Source organism: Aedes aegypti, chromosome 1, assembly GCF_002204515.2.
Source record: "Aedes aegypti strain LVP_AGWG chromosome 1, AaegL5.0 Primary Assembly, whole genome shotgun sequence".
Classification (NCBI taxonomy): Eukaryota; Metazoa; Arthropoda; class Insecta; order Diptera; family Culicidae; genus Aedes; species Aedes aegypti.
Window position 1 is genome coordinate 134,996,189 of NC_035107.1, and position 16,866 is coordinate 135,013,054.

The 16,866-nt window shown below is 36.4% G+C and overlaps 1 protein-coding gene and 1 long non-coding RNA gene across 4 annotated transcripts in view; one reads left to right on the plus strand and one right to left on the minus strand.

Moving 5' to 3' along the window:
• The window catches only part of LOC110677194, a 70,209-nt gene extending 53,574 nt beyond the window's left edge, over positions 1-16,635 (minus strand). Inside the window, exon 1 of the long non-coding RNA XR_002501012.1 lies at positions 16,479-16,635. This is a non-coding gene — a long non-coding RNA (uncharacterized LOC110677194). The remainder of the gene's footprint in view (positions 1-16,478) is intronic.
• Positions 1-16,866, plus strand: part of LOC5564043 (MAM domain-containing glycosylphosphatidylinositol anchor protein 1) — a 237,226-nt gene that overhangs the window by 87,209 nt on the left and 133,151 nt on the right. The window lies entirely within an intron of this gene.

Below are 16,866 nucleotides of genomic sequence, written 5' to 3' on the forward strand. Positions count from 1 at the left end.
CCCAATAATATTGGTTAATTGATGTGCTTTAATTAAATTTAAACGAATCTTCTCTATCAACACTGCAGAAATGAGACAAAATCTGAGGGCAGGACTAGGTACATATAAATAACTGTCTTGAGAATAAGAACCTTGCAACTTACTTCTACTCCGAATCCGCTGGTTAAAATCAGCGTTATTTGAGAATTTTCCAACAAAGAGCAATCTCAAAAGCATCCCAGTTCAATTACAAAAAAAATGACCTAAAACGAAAAAAAAACTTTCATTTGAAGGGCTTTGTGGCAGAGCTTTAAGGTGAAGATGAATCGAAGCCAAGCCTCAAATTTTCAAGAGCACATATCTGGAGAACCGAACATTCATTTAAGTTGAAAAGTTAATTAATTGGTCACTACCAATCGATTAGGTTTTCAGCTCAAATGGGTATTCGGTTCTCCAGATCCGTGCTTTTGAAAATTTGAAGTTTGGCCTCGATTCATCTTCACCTTAAGTGTCGCCAGGCTGCATTGCGCATTGTGTCATGGGGTGTGGGTTCGTTTCTCGCTTCAGTCATCGGATCCTTTCGTCAAGAATGTTTCAAGGTTGTGCCATTGGAGCATGCTTGTCCGTTGTCTAGTGCTACAGTCTGTGCAGTTAAATAGCTGAAGACGGTATCCGTGTTTTTATCTTTTGCCTCCGGACAAAAATTGATAAACAAAACTTTTGATTTTCACATCAAAACTTTACAATCATAAAAAAATATTCAACGTTTCGATACAACAAATTAGAATGTTTTTATTTTCCATTTAAATCCATCTCCATCGAAACGATGTTTAGTATGAATGCAGAAGACAATAATGAGAAAATTATGGTAGCCATTGCACAATGGCCCTAAAAAACTCATATTTGAGGAATGCAACATTTTTCCAAAGTTACGTTCTATCTGAAAGCTTATGGTTCAACACTTTTATCAAGCATGAGGATGTAAAAAAATATTTGGTTGAAGTTTTAATACTATTCAATATTGCGCTTAAGTAATTTTGATGATTCTGAACATGATAAACCGAAAGAACCGTGTGACAACCACGTGTTCCTTAATAGTGGTTTAGTTCAGGCCATTACTGTTTCGACCTTAAATGGAGCAAAAAGTGAAATTCCAACGTTGAATAGGCTTTGCCCATCCAACGTGGGCGGTTCGTCTGGAGTTGGGCCACATTTTCCCAGGACGAAGTGGAATCAAGCCTTGACCAGAACTGGCAGTCCACGTGGTTCGAGTTGGCAGACCAAATTCGACTCAGCGTGTGCCGTAGTGATCAACCGTTGGCGCGCAGAACAGCTAGGCGTTTCGCATTGAGCAGAGACACTGTAGCACCGTTGCGAATGTGCATATTTAGACTCGGGCAAAAAATACTGCTCGAATTCCGATCCGTTTCGTCAAGTGGGACGATATCGAGCCTCGTCCACGTGCTCGTCACTCCACTAGACAGGAACGCATCTACCCTGAATTCATCGTCACCCATGGATCGTGCTAGTGTTCGCTCTACGTCGGTCGAACGTCAGGTCGTTAGTCCTCGTCAACCATCAAAACCACTCGAACATCGGTAAGACAAGCATGGCTACGAAACTCGCTGTAAGTAGACGTCGAAGGAGACCTGATCAGTAAAATTTTAAGTGCGAAGCTTGATGAGTAATAAACATTACTTCGAATTCAGTTTTCCCTTCACTAGTTCGTGACGTCATTTAAGCAGAAACTTTGGCAAATTTGTTGGTCTAGTTAGCAAAGACTCAATTCGATTGCTCGACAGTACGATTTCTTCAGTTATCCAATTTTTGTCGGATTTACTTGCTTATTTTACTTACTCCATTAAAGATTGTAACCCATTTGAAAAGAAATTTAAAAATATCAGAATTGACATCATATCATAACGATATTAACCTCACTGAAAAACCTCAAGACCTTCGAGTGAAAAGTAACGTCAGTTCTAATTTTCAAACGTGATTTTCTAAATTCTCAGTTTTCATTGATATTTTCACTTCACTTGACCTCCGTATCAACCCGAACACACTGATTTTTTTTTTTTTAATTTCTTTATTAGTATTATTCCAAACATTACATTCATTTCTTATATCTAGGTGTTCTGTGTTATTAGACAACACTATCATCCTAATTTGGTAAAAACAAATTTAAGATTTAATTAACATTTTGTTAACAACATATTACATTTCATTTGCCGTAGCAGTTCAGTTTTTTTACAGATGATTTAATTTCACCTGCTTATAAAAGAAAACAAAAACGTTTTTAATATACTTAACCTAACTTAACCTAAACATATAACGCATTAATCGTGGCAATAGAAGATTGTAACGATTTTTGCCTGAATTTATTAATGATTGTATTTGACATTTGTTTCAATGTTTCAACATTGGATATTCTATGTAACTCATTGGTATTATACCAGGGAGGAAGCCTCAGAATCATTTTCAAAATTTTATTTTGAATTCTCTGCAGAGCTTTCTTCCTGGTATTACAACAGCTAGTCCATATTGGCACAGCATATAACATGGCTGGCCTGAAAATTTGTTTGAATATCAAAAGCTTGTTCTTAAGACAAAGTTTTGATTTTCTATTAATAAGGGGATAGAGACATTTTACATATTTGTTACATTTGGCTTGAATGCCCTCAATGTGATTTTTGAAAGTTAAATTCTTATCTAGCATGAGCCCTAGATACTTAACTTCATCTGACCAATTTATTGGAACTCCTCTCATCGTGAGAACATGTCTACTTGATGGTTTCAAATAAAGAGCTTTTGGTTTATGTGGGAATATTATTAGTTGAGTTTTGGAAGCATTAGGAGAAATCTTCCATTTTTGCAAGTATGAAGAAAAAATATCCAAACTTTTTTGCAATCGACTACAGATGACACGCAGGCTTCGTCCTTTGGCGGAGAGGCCTGTGTCATCCGCAAACAAAGATTTTTGACATCCCTGAGGTAGCTGAGGTAAGTCAGATGTGAAAATATTGTATAATATTGGTCCCAAAATGCTGCCTTGAGGAACACCAGCTCTTACAGGAAATCTTTCAGATCTGGAGTTCTGATAATTATCCTGAAGTGTACGATTTGACAGATAACTTTGAATTATTCTAACAATGTATGTTGGAAAATTAAAGTTTTTTAATTTTACAATCAAACCTTCATGCCAAACACTATCGAATGCTTTTTCTATGTCTAGAAGAGCAAGACCAGTAGAATAGCCTTCAGATTTGTTGGAACGGATCAAATTTGTTACACGTAAAAGTTGATAAGTGGTCGAATGTCCATGGCGGAATCCGAACTGTTCATTGGCAAAAATTGAATTTTCGTTGATGTGGGCCATCATTCTGTTCAAAATAACCTTTTCAAAAAGTTTACTGATGGAGGAAAGCAAACTGATTGGACGATAGCTAGAAGCTTCTGCAGGATTTTTGTCTGGTTTTAAAATTGGAACAACCTTAGCATTTTTCCATTTGTCAGGAAAATATGCTAATTGAAAACATTTGTTAAATATATCAACTAGAAATGATAAGCTACTTTCTGGAAGTTTCTTGATGAGGATGTAGAAAATTCCATCATCGCCAGGAGCTTTCATGTTTTTGAATTTTTTAATAATAGTTCTCACTTCTTCCAAATCAGTCTCCCAGGCATTTTCGAAAACGTTCTCTTGATTGAGAATATTTTCGAACTCCTGAGTAACTTCATTTTCAATTGGACTAGTAAGTCCTAAATTAAAATTGTGCGCACTTTCAAACTGCATAGCAAGTTTTTGAGCTTTTTCGCAATTAGTTAGTAATAATTTGTTTTCCTCTTTCAATGCCGGTATTGGCTTCTGAGGTTTTTTCAAGATTTTAGATAATTTCCAAAAGGGCTTAGAGCCAGGGTCCAATTGAGAAATTTTATTTTCAAAATTTTTGTTTCTTAATTGAGCAAAACGTTTCTTGATTTCTTTCTGCAAATCCTGCCATATAATTTTCATAGCAGGATCGCGAGTGCGTTGAAATTGCCTTCTCCTCACGTTTTTAAGACGGATCAAGAGTTTAAGATCATCGTCTATAATCACGGATTCAAATTTTACTTCACATTTTGGAATTGCAATGCTCCTGGCTTCAACAATGGAATTTGTTAAAGATCCAAGAGCATTGTCAATATCAAGTTTAGTTTCTATAGAAATGTTAACATCAAGATTAGAGTCAACATACGTTTTACCCAAGTAACACAGAAAACATCTTCTCGGTCAGTTATTCGAAAATGATGTTATAATCAGATGTTAAAGGTAAAATCCAATACATCTTCTGTTTTAAAACCGTTCTGGCGAAGTTTTACAAGAACATATCTCTCCGGCAAACTCAGAAACAGTGTTTATGTTATATTCCTGAATGACAAATGTATATATTACTTAAATAAAGCACTCATCATTACTTAACTTCAGTCGATGGAAATTTAGTTATAAAGTTGCTTTTGAATACATATTTCATACATATTTGTTTCATTGTTTTGATAGAGATGTTATAATTATGTTTTTATATGTCAAACGAAAAACATATTTAGCATATGTCTCTTTGACAACTCAGTTTCTCTTCGAAGATGGATGCAGAAACTTGAAGCAAAACAAAACCTGTGGCGAACAATTAAGTCAATTGGTGATTAATGCAAGCGGAGGATAGAAATGATTGAAAATATACACGAAAATAGTGCGCAAATGAAAGTTCGTCAGATGTATTTTTTTCAATGGGAACGAGCATTACACATCAACGACGATATTTGACATTTTCAATGAAATGAACTGCTTTTTTATTTGTTGTTTTGAACACGTACTCGATACGTATTTAAAACTTCATTCATACACAAAATTGCTTCCAGGCATCTTTCCAAAGCCATGCCACGTTACAGCACCGATCAGAAAAATCAATAACTGTAGAACTTTCATTGCAAGCGATTTACATATAGTAGAATTACGGTTTTCAGTACGGATGGTCAGGAATGTGTTCGACCCGGCTTAAACTTTTGATGTCTTTCAAATACTACATTCTATTGAATCAAAACATATCAACCAATTGATTTTTTAGGTATCTAATCCAATAAATATTACGAAGAGTTTTTACCTACCCTGTTGGCATCTGATTGAATCCACCATGTTTATCGCTTGTTCATCCAAAGAAAAAAAATCACACAATCGGATAAATTGCACTGATCACATGTTGCAATCCGCATCTCTTAAATGGCGCTTCAATAAACAAGGGGTACAACACTCATTTACACCAGAAATCTAAAACGGCACATAAAAAACATACACCATACGTGTACAAATATTACTTTATATTTTTAAACTCGTAATTTGATATAACAAAAAATCCCAGCTAAATTTAATACAGCAAGGTATTTGTTTTTCCTCATGCTATTTGCACCACTTGAAGTCAATGGTTAATCTTCTTTGTTTTTGTTTTTTGAGCTGTCAAAACAATTCAAATATCTAATACACTATGTGCACTTGTATTCTAATACGACAAATTACGTCTTGATAACTTGATTACAACTTTTTGGTTATTATGATGTATGATATAACTCTGATATAGCAAATCAGTATGCTATGTGAAGTATGAAATAAATATTGTAATTGGACTATGAAAGATGTTTTAAAACTTTCATTGTCTGCGCTTTTTCGGTTATAAAGGTGTATGAAATTTGGTCCTGTACCTTCGAACCAAAACAGCGGTGATGTATGAAAGGTGTATTTTGACCACATTTATGACAAAATGTGTTACTTGGGTATATATATTCCAGTCGGCTCGTAAATAATTGAAAGTGGAGCTGATAGGATTGAGAATCGCTTCTTGGGATATTTGAAATGTAACAGGGACATGATCAGAATCAAAATCAGCATGAGTAATCAGTTGGCTACAAAGATGACTAGAGTCGGTTAAGACCAAATCAATCGTAGATGAATTTCTAGAAGAGGAAAAACATGTGGGGCTATCAGGGTATTTAATTGAGAAATATCCTGAAAAGCACTCATCAAATAAAATTCTGCCGTTGGAATTACTTTGAGAATTATTCCATGACCGATGTTTGGCATTAAAGTCACCAATGACAAAAAATTTTGACTTATTGCGAGTCAATTTACGCAAGTCAGTTTGGAGCAAATTAACTTGCTGCCCAGAGCATCGAAAAGGCAAATAGGCAGCTATGAAAGTGTATTTACCAAACTGTGTTTCAACAGAAACACCTTAAGTTTCAAAAACTTTAGTTTCAAATGATGAAAACAGTTGATGTTTTATACGCCTATGAATGATGATTGCAACTCCCCCACATGCCCCATCAAGTCGATTATTACGATAAACAAAAAAGTTAGGATCTCTTTTGAGTTTAGATCCAGGTTTTAAATACGTTTCGGTAATAACTGCTATATGCACGTTATTAACCGTAAGAAAATTAAACAGCTCGTCCTCTTTACCATTCATAGAACGAGCATTCCAATTTAAAATCTTTAAATTATTATTTGGATCCATTAGAAAAACGTAATCCAATAACAATTTGATTTGTAAATTTTACACCTACTTGGACTGCTTCAGTCATAGTGGTGGCTTTGAACATTGCATCAATCATTAGATTCAATTGTTCAGTTAGAAAATTAAAATCAGAGGCAGACATGTCATGTGATTTCCCATTGGAATTTCCGGTAGACGAAGAAGCGGAGTTACCTGTGGCGGTAGGGTTTTTTCCATTTGATTTGAAACAAGTAGAATTGGTACCCATGGATCGAACAGGGGAGAAGTTCGAATTTCCTGCTACGATATCGGCAAAGGATTTACATTCGAAATTGAAAGATTCGAACGGCTACCCGACGGATTAAAATTAGTTTGTGAATGAGCATGATTATGATCTTCCTGATGGGTATGATTCATGATCAAGCGATCGTTAACTGAAAAATGAGCATTGTTCGATACTCTACCAGGCAAATTCCGGAAACGACCGTTATCGTAACGGATATTATCTTTCATCTGCCTGGCACGAGCCTCAATGACCCTTTTGCGTGAAGGACAATTCCAAAAATTGGACTTATGGTTAGCCCCGCAATTACAGCATATGAATTTGGTGGTAGCGGAATTTGGGGCAAGTGTGCCACCTTAAGCAAATTGTTCTCTAACTTTGCCCAAAGCTTATGAAATCCACCAATTTAGCCTCATGATGTTAGTTTCACATCTTTTCATAACCACTGTGCCATTTGAAAAGAAAATAATTTCAAAAAGTATTAGTTTTGGAGCTTCTCAAATAACATCCAAAATAACCTATTTTTCGACACGATGGGGCAAGTGTGCCACCCATATGGGGCAAGACGGCCACCGAATGAACATCGCATGTAATTCTACTTGCAATGAAATTTTCTTTATTTCCTATTAATATTACTTAAAAAGCAGACGCTTATCGACAATTTAAAAAAATAATTTTAAGTTTACCGTAATAAGGTGGTGCTTTATTACAAGGTTCAAAACATGCGTAACTCTTTATTATTCATTCGAATAACTAAAATGGTTATTTTTGTCTCCATTCAATATAATATAAGTAGAACCCTTATATTACGACGAATATGTATAAAATTAAACTAGATCAGCACTAAATAACGGTAAAATATTGATTTAGATATGTAAAACGGTACCTAATAAGCCGAAAAACATGTTATTATTGAATATTTTGAGATATAATCACTTTGGTGGGCAAACATGTCAGTTATTCCCCTACTATACTTCAGAAACCACTACCGGTGCCTCATTTTAGTTTATTATTATGATTTTGTTGATGATGTTTACATTTTTTATAAATTTCACTTCAACAATTTTTTTACCAAATAGGTGGCACACTTGCCCCAATAAGTATACATTTCAACCAAACTGAATTTCGGATGTAAAACTAAATACTTTTTTCGTATAAATGCCACAATAACTTACACATTTGAATAGTTTCACGATGTACAGTACGTTAGAAAAATCTGTTACTAATTAACCTCTTACCATGCTATTTAGAAACAACGAAATCTTATAAAAATCCACTCAAACTTGGTTGTCCTTGCAAAAGTCGATGTAAATACGTGAAAAATAGAGCAATTTTCATCATATTTTGATCATTGTATAGTGAACTATAAAGGACCATATTGTTAAGCTCAAAGAGAAAATATATATTGTAGTTTTTATAAAAAGCAGGGGTGGCACACTTGCCCCTATGGCACACTTGCCCCAAAGTCCGCTATCTTCCTTCACAGGACAGACGTCTTTGGCGTGAGAAGATCCTCCGCAAATCATGCATTTAGCATCCATGCGACAATTTTTTGTACCATGACCCCACTTTTGGCACCGACGGCACTGAGTGGGGTTCTGGAAATTTCCTCCAGGTTTCTGGAAATGTTCCCATGTCACACGGACATCAAACAAAAGTTTTGCTTTTTCTAAAGCTTTAATGTTATTTAGTTATTTTTTGTTAAAGTGAACTAAATAAAATTCTTGAGAAAGCAATTTCCGAACAATGCCAGATTGGGTTCTCTTTTTCATAATGATTACTTGGACTGGGGAAAATCCAAGTAAATCATTTATTCCATTTTTGATCTCTTCAGGTGATTTATAGTCACTTGAGAGACCTTTCAAGACAACTTTGAACAACGTTCAGTTTTGTCGTCATAAGTAAAAAATTTGTGCTTCTTCTCTTCAAGATGTTTGAGAAGAAGCTCACGATCTTTAAGAGTTTCCGGCAAAACGCGACAGTCTCCTTTCTTTGCGATTTGGAAGGAAACCTTGATTCCCCTAATGGAGTTCAAGATCTCCTGCCTGAATCCCGCAAATTCGGAACAACTGACCACGATAGGCGGCACTCTTTGCTTCCTCACTTGAATCAAAGAGCCTGGGCTAGAGGCTGCTTCGATTTGGTGTTCGGAAAATTTGTCTAGAGCATCGAACTGATTGCTCATTTCGATACAATTATTCATTTCACCCTTGGAAGAAAGTTCGCATTCCGGGGAAACGTCCTTTCTTCCATTCTTGCCACGTGTAGTGACAGTTTTAAAACCCACTTTTTTTGGAAGGAAGTAGTGAATTCAGAGATTCACCCTTCCTTTTGTTTGTTGTTGACACCATGTTTAGTTAATAAACGAAAGAAGACGTGACCTTCGAGAGGTTTTTTCCCAAGACGGTGTCCAAGAAGGATTACCACCGCTAGCTTTCGCCAACGGGTCCAACGAAAAATCGAAGGCACGGGTCCAAACAAGGATCGTAAAGGGATCAATAGTAGAAAAAATAGTACTGAAAAGTACTGTTTTAGTAGCACTGAAAAGTACCGTTTTTAATTTTAGCACTGAAAAGTACTGTTTTTTAGTACTGATTTATTGCTTTAGGTAGTTTTTAAGAAAACTTCCAAGAGCAGAGAGAATTCGTGTACGCACAGCACGAAGGTACGATGCGCACTGTTGCCGAGCACACTGATTAATGCTCTAAGTCGTCCGTGCATAATAAAAAAATCATTGTGATATGATTTTTCTCGGTAAAAGGCACGGTGTTCCTTTTACCACCACTTCCCCTTAATTTTGCTTCATTTGTTGGGTCAATTTGTACACAATTCGGTCCGTTATTAACTGTTGGCCTGCTCTGAGAAAGCGGTTTCATGCCGGGATCCCAGTTAACGTTCCTTCAAATAAAAGGTGGCGCATAAGCCGTTAGCTTAATGATACAGAAAGGATTGTTACCACTTTGAAGATATTTTTCATTCAAAGTTCATTTAAAATATTTTTTTATTAGTACCGTAAAACGGGGTAACTTTGATAATGCGGGTAACTTTGATAGTGCGAGACCCACAACATACTAAACGAAAGGTAAATTAATGGTGTGCTAGTGGAAGCATAAGTTTTGGCGTTAGTTTCGGAATCGTTTTATCTTTGATTCATAACTGTGGAATAGGTTTGAATGTCCCACAGTTATGAATCAATGCTTCTGGTTGACATTTTATTTCCTACGGACGGAAAAAAACATGCTTAAGCATAATACGATTGATTGCGATGCTGTACAGATTTATGGTTCACGTGGGTAAAATGAGTTCTGCGTAATTGCAACTATATTTGATGAGATATTTCCGTTTTAATCCAACTCTGATCCATATCTGTGTGCTATCCATAACTGTTGGGTGACTGTACACCATTATCAAAGTTACCCCAAAACGGAGAACCGACTTCCGATTATATGAAAAATTATATATCCAATCTAAATCAATTTTTTGGCAATCTATCAACTGCAATCGATAGCTAGGATGCCAGTACTTGTTATAAAAATATAAATTAAAATTCTTTGAAACAGCATGCATAAATATTCAAGTTTTCTTCGAAAAAACTATCAAAGTTACCCCGTTTTACGGTATCATTCCAAACATTAAATTAATTTCTTATATCTAGGAGATCTGTGTTATTAGACAACATTATCATCTTAAGTTGGTAAAACAAATTTAAGATTTTTTTAACATTTTTTGACCAACATATTACATTTCATTTGCCGTAGCAGTTCAGATTTTTTACAGGTGAGTTGATTTCACCTGCTTATAAGAGAGAAAAAATAACGTTTTCAATTTACTTAATCTAACTGAACCTAAACATATAACGCATTAATCGTTATAATAGAAGATTGCAACGATTTTTGCCTGAAATTATTAATAATTTTATTTGACATTTGTTCCAATGTTTCAACATTGGATATTCTATGTAATTCATTGGTACTATACCAGGGAGGAAGCTTCAGAATCATTTTCAAGATTTTATTTTGAATTCTTTGCAGAGCTTTTTTTCCTGGTATTACAACAGCTAGTCCATATTGGTACAGCATACAACATGGCTGGTCTGAAAATTTGTTTGAATATCAAAAGCTTGTTCTTAAGACAAAGTTTTGATTGTTCTAATAATAAGCAAATAGCGACATTTTACATATTTATTACATTTGGCTTGAATGCCCTCAATATGATTTTTGAAAGTTAAATTCTTATCCAGCATAAGTCCTAGATGCTTAACTTCATCTGACCAATTTATTGGAACCCCTCTCTTCGTGACAACATGTCTACTTGAAGGTTTCAAATAAAGAGCTTTTGGTTTATGTGGAAATATTATTAGTTGAGTTTTGGAAGCATTAGGAGAAATCTTCCATTTTTGCAAGAATGAAGAAAAAATATTCAAACATTTTTGCAATCGACTACAGATGACACGCAGGTTTCGTCCTTTGTCGGAGCGGCCAGTGTCATCCGCAAACAAAGATTTTTGACATCCATGAGGTAACTCAGGTAAGCCAGATGTGAAAATATTGTATAATATTGGTCCCAAAATGCTGCCTTGGGAAACACCAGCTCTTACAGGAAGTCTTTCAGATCTTGAGTTCTGATAATTAACCTGAAGTGTACGATTTGACAGACAGAAAATTAAAGTTTTTTTCAATTTTACGATCAAACCTTCATGCCAAACACTGTCGAATGCTTTTTTTTTTATGTCTAGAAGAGCAAGACCAGTAGAATAGCCTTCAGATTTGTTGGAACGGATCAATTTTGTTACACGTAAAAGTTGATGAGTGGTCGAATGTCCATGGCGGAATCCGAACTGTTCATTGGCAAAAATTGAACTATCGTTGATGTGGGCCATCATTCTGTTCAAAATGACCTTTTCAAAAAGTTTTCTGATGGAGGAAAGCAAACTGTCTATCTATCTATCTATCTATCTATCTATCTATCTATCTATCTATCTATCTATCTATCTATCTATCTATCTATCTATATTAACGAGATTTTTAGCCCTGGGCTAGTTCATCTCGGGACCAACGGCTTTACTTCCCTTCCGAAGGAAGTCGTCACTGAAATTTTTAGTGACTATCTCGGGGATGGGATTCGATCCCAGGTCCTCGGCGTGAGAGGCGTGTGTTCTAACCACTACACCAGGTCCGTCCCCTAAAGAAAGCAAACTGATTGGACGATAGCTAGAAGCTTCTGCAGGATTTTTATCTGGTTTTAAAATTGGAACCTTAGCATTTTTTCCATTTGTCAAATGTTGTTTGTTGTTAAATACATCAACTAAAAATGATAAGCTACTTTCTGGAAGTTTCTCGATGAGGATGTAGAACATTCCATCATCGCCAGGAGCTTTAATATTTTTGATTTTTTTTTTATAATAGTGCTCACTTCTTCCAAATCAGTCTCACGGGCATTTTCAAAAACGTTCTCTTGATTGAGAATATTTTCGAAGTCCTGAGTAACATGATTTTCAATTGGACTAGTAAGTCCTAAATTAAAATTGTGCGCACTTTCAAACTGCATAGCAAGTTTTTGATCTTTTTGGCATTTAGTTATTAATAATTTGTTTTCCTCTTTCTTCTGAGATTTTTTCAAAATTTTAGAAAATTTCCAAAAGAGCTTAGAGCCAGGGTCCAATTGAGAAATATTTTTTTTTCTTATGATTTATTTGAAAGGCATTCTGTGCTCTTGGCCACCACGTATATGTATCTTCTTTGCCGATACAGATCTTTTTTCAACTAATCTATATTGACATCTACTTTCACTCTCTTTACTCTCACGCGGAACAGGTAGGAGAGTGCTCCGCTGTTAGTCCAATCAGATTCCATATAAGCCATAGTCCATTGCTCTTGCGGTGGTTCGTTTTGTCGTCTTCCTGAGTTGTTTGAGGCTAGCTGCCTGCGAAGAGGGTCAGTTTGTCTCAGTCACCATCTGATACTGACGGAGGATGGATGTGTTCCCCAAAGCACGGTCCTCCGTGCGGCATCTTCTGATGGCTGGACGGGTTTTTTTGTGGAGGGGCTGGGAATCGAACCCATGACCTTCCGCTTATGAAGCGAAAGCGTAACCTCAAGGCTACGAACCCCCTTATTGAGAAATCTTGTTTTCAAAATTTTTGTTTCTTAATTGTGCAAAACGTTTTTTGATTTCATTCTGCAAATTCTGCCATATAATTTTCATAGCAGGAACGCGAGTGCGTTGAAATTGCCTTCTCCTCACGTTTTTAAGGCGGATCAAGAGTTTAAGATCATCGTCTATAATCACGGATTCAAATTTTACTTCACATTTTGGAATTGCAATGCTCCTGGCTTCAACAATGAAATTTGTCAAAGTTTCAAGAGCATTGTCAATATCCAGTTTAGTTTGTAAAGAAATGTTAACATCAAGATAAGAGTCAATATACGTTTCATATAGTGGGGCCCAGATAGCCGTAGCGGTAAACGCGCAGTTATTCAGCAAGACCAAGCTGAGGGTCGTGGGTTCGAATCCCACCGGTCGAGGATCTTTTCCGGTTGGAAATGTTCTCGACTTCCCAGGGCATAAAGTATCATCGTACCTGCCACATGATATACGCATGCAAAAATGGTCATTGGCATAGTAAGCTCTCATAAGAACACTAAGCTGAGAATCAGGCTCTGTCCCAGTGGGGACGTAACGCCATAAAGAAGAAGAACAAGAAGAAGAAGAATAAGAAGAAGAAAATACGTTTCATATATATTCCAGTCGGCTTGAAAATAATTAAAAGTGGAGCTGATGGGATTGATGAGCTGCATATGAATCCGCAATCTAGTCAAAACGCATATGCAATTGCTTTGATTTCACTAATATTTTTCTAAAATTTTAATTATTGTTCAATTGTTTTACGAATAGGTTAAACAGGCTAACGAGACTTCTCAAGTACAGAGTGTTTTAAACTAACAGAGAGTTTAAAACTATCAATCGTTTATACTTCGCAAAAGGTAAAACTTCAATTCATGATCAAGATGAGTAGATGTAATGCATTCACGATTTCATCAAATCTTTTTAGAACATCATGATTTAAGCTGTCCCAGTGTTAAAACATGTTAAACACCACCGTTTTAATTTCGTTCAAAGTTCCTTCATATGGAAAACAACTCTGTTCCAAACTTGTTGTATGATGCATTGAAAAAACTAATAACCCTAATGTACAACATGTGAAATCATACTTGATGGTGACGATGATATGGCAAGATGGCAAAGTACTGCAGTAGAAAAAAAGCAACTCTTACGAGCACATGTCTACAGCATATGTTGAAGCTGCGGCAGCAAATTTTCGCATCTAGCTTCAGCAGAAAAGCAAACGATCGACCTTCACTACGATTCAACCCAGCAACCTAGCAAGAAGCTGTGAAACGTTGAACGGAACACACACAAAAAAAAAATTGTTCGACTTCTAAAACTCTCAGAAGTATCATCACAACTTTTGAAGCATCCGTTGTGGGGGATTGATGAGCTTAGTTCAGTTGGAGCCGGAACATTGGCATCGTAATGGGAAAAGTACTTGAAAAAAAAACTAAATTTTAAATCCCCTATGCTTCATTCTTTCGGATCTGGAAATTTTCTCGCTGTTTAGGAGAAACGAACGCCAAACTCAAACAAAAGAGTTAAGATAGCAGAAGGCTATATTGTTTCATCGTATGTACAACCACAAGCGTGGGCAGAAAGCAGCAAGTGAAACTGGGAATCATCTGAAAGAAATTTGCATTCTTGTATACCATTTCTTGATTGAGGATTTTTTTTCACAGATTAGTGTTTGTACAAATAATTAATTGAGGTAGGGGAACTTACGTATTCTCGGCAATCTAAGCCGATGGCGCGCTTCTTTTGAAATTTCCTCGGACATCAGCAGACAAATTCCGTGTTTGCCTGTTTACATTTATGCGTTGCTCAATCCTCTATCGATTCACACCGATTGACTTGTCAAAATGCTTTTGAAAACGTTTTTACAACGCTGCGAACATCCCTTGTCTGTGTGACTATTGTCGGCAGCCTCATTCTGTTCGGCAACTTTCCCATAAGAACTGCTGGCGAATCTCTTCAGCAGCTTCTAAGCAATCGCATTTTGAGGCGTGTTCATTTGAATTGATGACATATTTAACGATATTGTTTGTTCAGTCTCGAAAATCTCGTCAGCGGGAAGCGGGCAGAACAAAGAATCATCTGAATTTTTTTCATTGATGTGTTTTGATAGAAAAATACTGTGTATTTGGCGTTTGAAATTTGGTTGCCGATAATATTCTAATGGTGCCGAAGCCGTAAGTCTCCCTATTTGAAAAATTAACTTCATCTTGGAATTCGTCCCCACTGAAACAGAGCCTGCTTCTTAGCTTGATGTCTTATGAGCACTTCCACAGTTATTAGCTAAGAGCTTTCTTTGCCAAACTTGACATTTTCACATTTGTATATCGTGTGGCAGGTTCAATGATACTCTATGGCCAGGGAAGTCAAGGAAATTTCCTTTTCGAAAAAATCCTAGACTGACCGGGAATCGAACCCAGACACCTTCAGCATGGCTTTGCATTGTGGCCGCGGACTTTACCACCAGGCTATGTAGGGCCCCATGACTAATGATATATAAGTTAAGTTTAAAATATTCATATCGAAAAATTAAAGATACCAAGTCACAAGAATGTGAAAAATATGGCGTGGGATACGAAAAGAAATGACAATAGCGAAAGTCATGGAGAAATGAACGGGAGTAAAAAAAATACGCAATTGTTTTTGTCTGGAAGATTATTGCCCCGAAAATAACTTGCCTTTGTCTAGAAGGCTTCTTATTGATCAAGGTTTTGAAGAACCCCCCTTTTTAAAAAAAGATTGTTGAATTTTAGGTAAATTTTTAATAATCATTGACTTTGATAACCTTCAAAAACCATCCTACACATTGTTTCTAAATCGTGCGTCTAATCCCCTTTTTATCTTGAGCCTGCCCACACCCACGTGTATCCACTGCTTTTTGTTCGGCTGCACAAACTTCCTTAGCCTGCCGAACAACTGCCCGTCCGGCGCGAGGAAAAACGAACATAAATATTTCATCCGAGGAATTTCAATTAGAATTTCCGGCGGAATTAAAGCCGCCAAAAAATCCAGAAAACCCTCGCCTGTTACCTCAAAGTATTATTTTAATATATATTTTTCCGCAAGCAAGGCTCATCGTTTTGCACGGATGCATTCAACTCTTTCAATTCACAAGTTTTAACGCTAGGATCTAGGGTAGGAGTACCAGTTGCGGATGCAAGAAGTCAACAGAAGCCTTGCCAAGCAGTTCAATTAAACAATATTTTTTAAATTAACTTAGAGCTTCTAAATATTGGATCGCTAGGCAACATACATTGATCGCTTGAAGTAATTTTGAAGTGTCCCTTGGCAAACTGCTAATAAGAGGCAATCTTTAGTTTTCGAAGCGAACTGCACGAATATTCTTATCAAGGCTTAGCTATCATCAAAAACATATAATTATACCATTCCTGTGAATATCAGCCGTCATATTTTAGTGAAAAAATATAATAAAGATCTTGTGGTTCTCATTATTGCCATAGGTGGAACTTCAACCCTACCGTGCAAGGGAAATGAATGAGAGGAAAACTTTGCGGTAACAAGCCGTAAGCCAACAACTTCTACCGCAGTGGGTTCACTTCATGCTGATGTACCTAGATTCTAGACGGTGAGATGCTGCCGAGCGGATAGTTACACATTGTAGTATCCGTGAATCAGATCAATCGGCTGATTCCACCATCAGCCGAATGATTGAACCCGAAAGCTACGACACAACCGTTCGCCATAACAATATTCTCAAAACTGAAATCTTGGTTTTTCTTCACGCGTCATGACGTTTTCTGCTTGTCACCTGTCCGTCATACACACTCAATGTAATGTGTTTATAATGTAGTTTAAACTGGAATCATACATACACGTCAAAATATTTGTAATCAGCATGTATGAATGCACGGAAAATGAATGCTACATTCTATTCGTTCAAACACTATTACATCTAAATCTCCCATCTCTAGCTACCACATTCGCCTTCTTCTATACTCT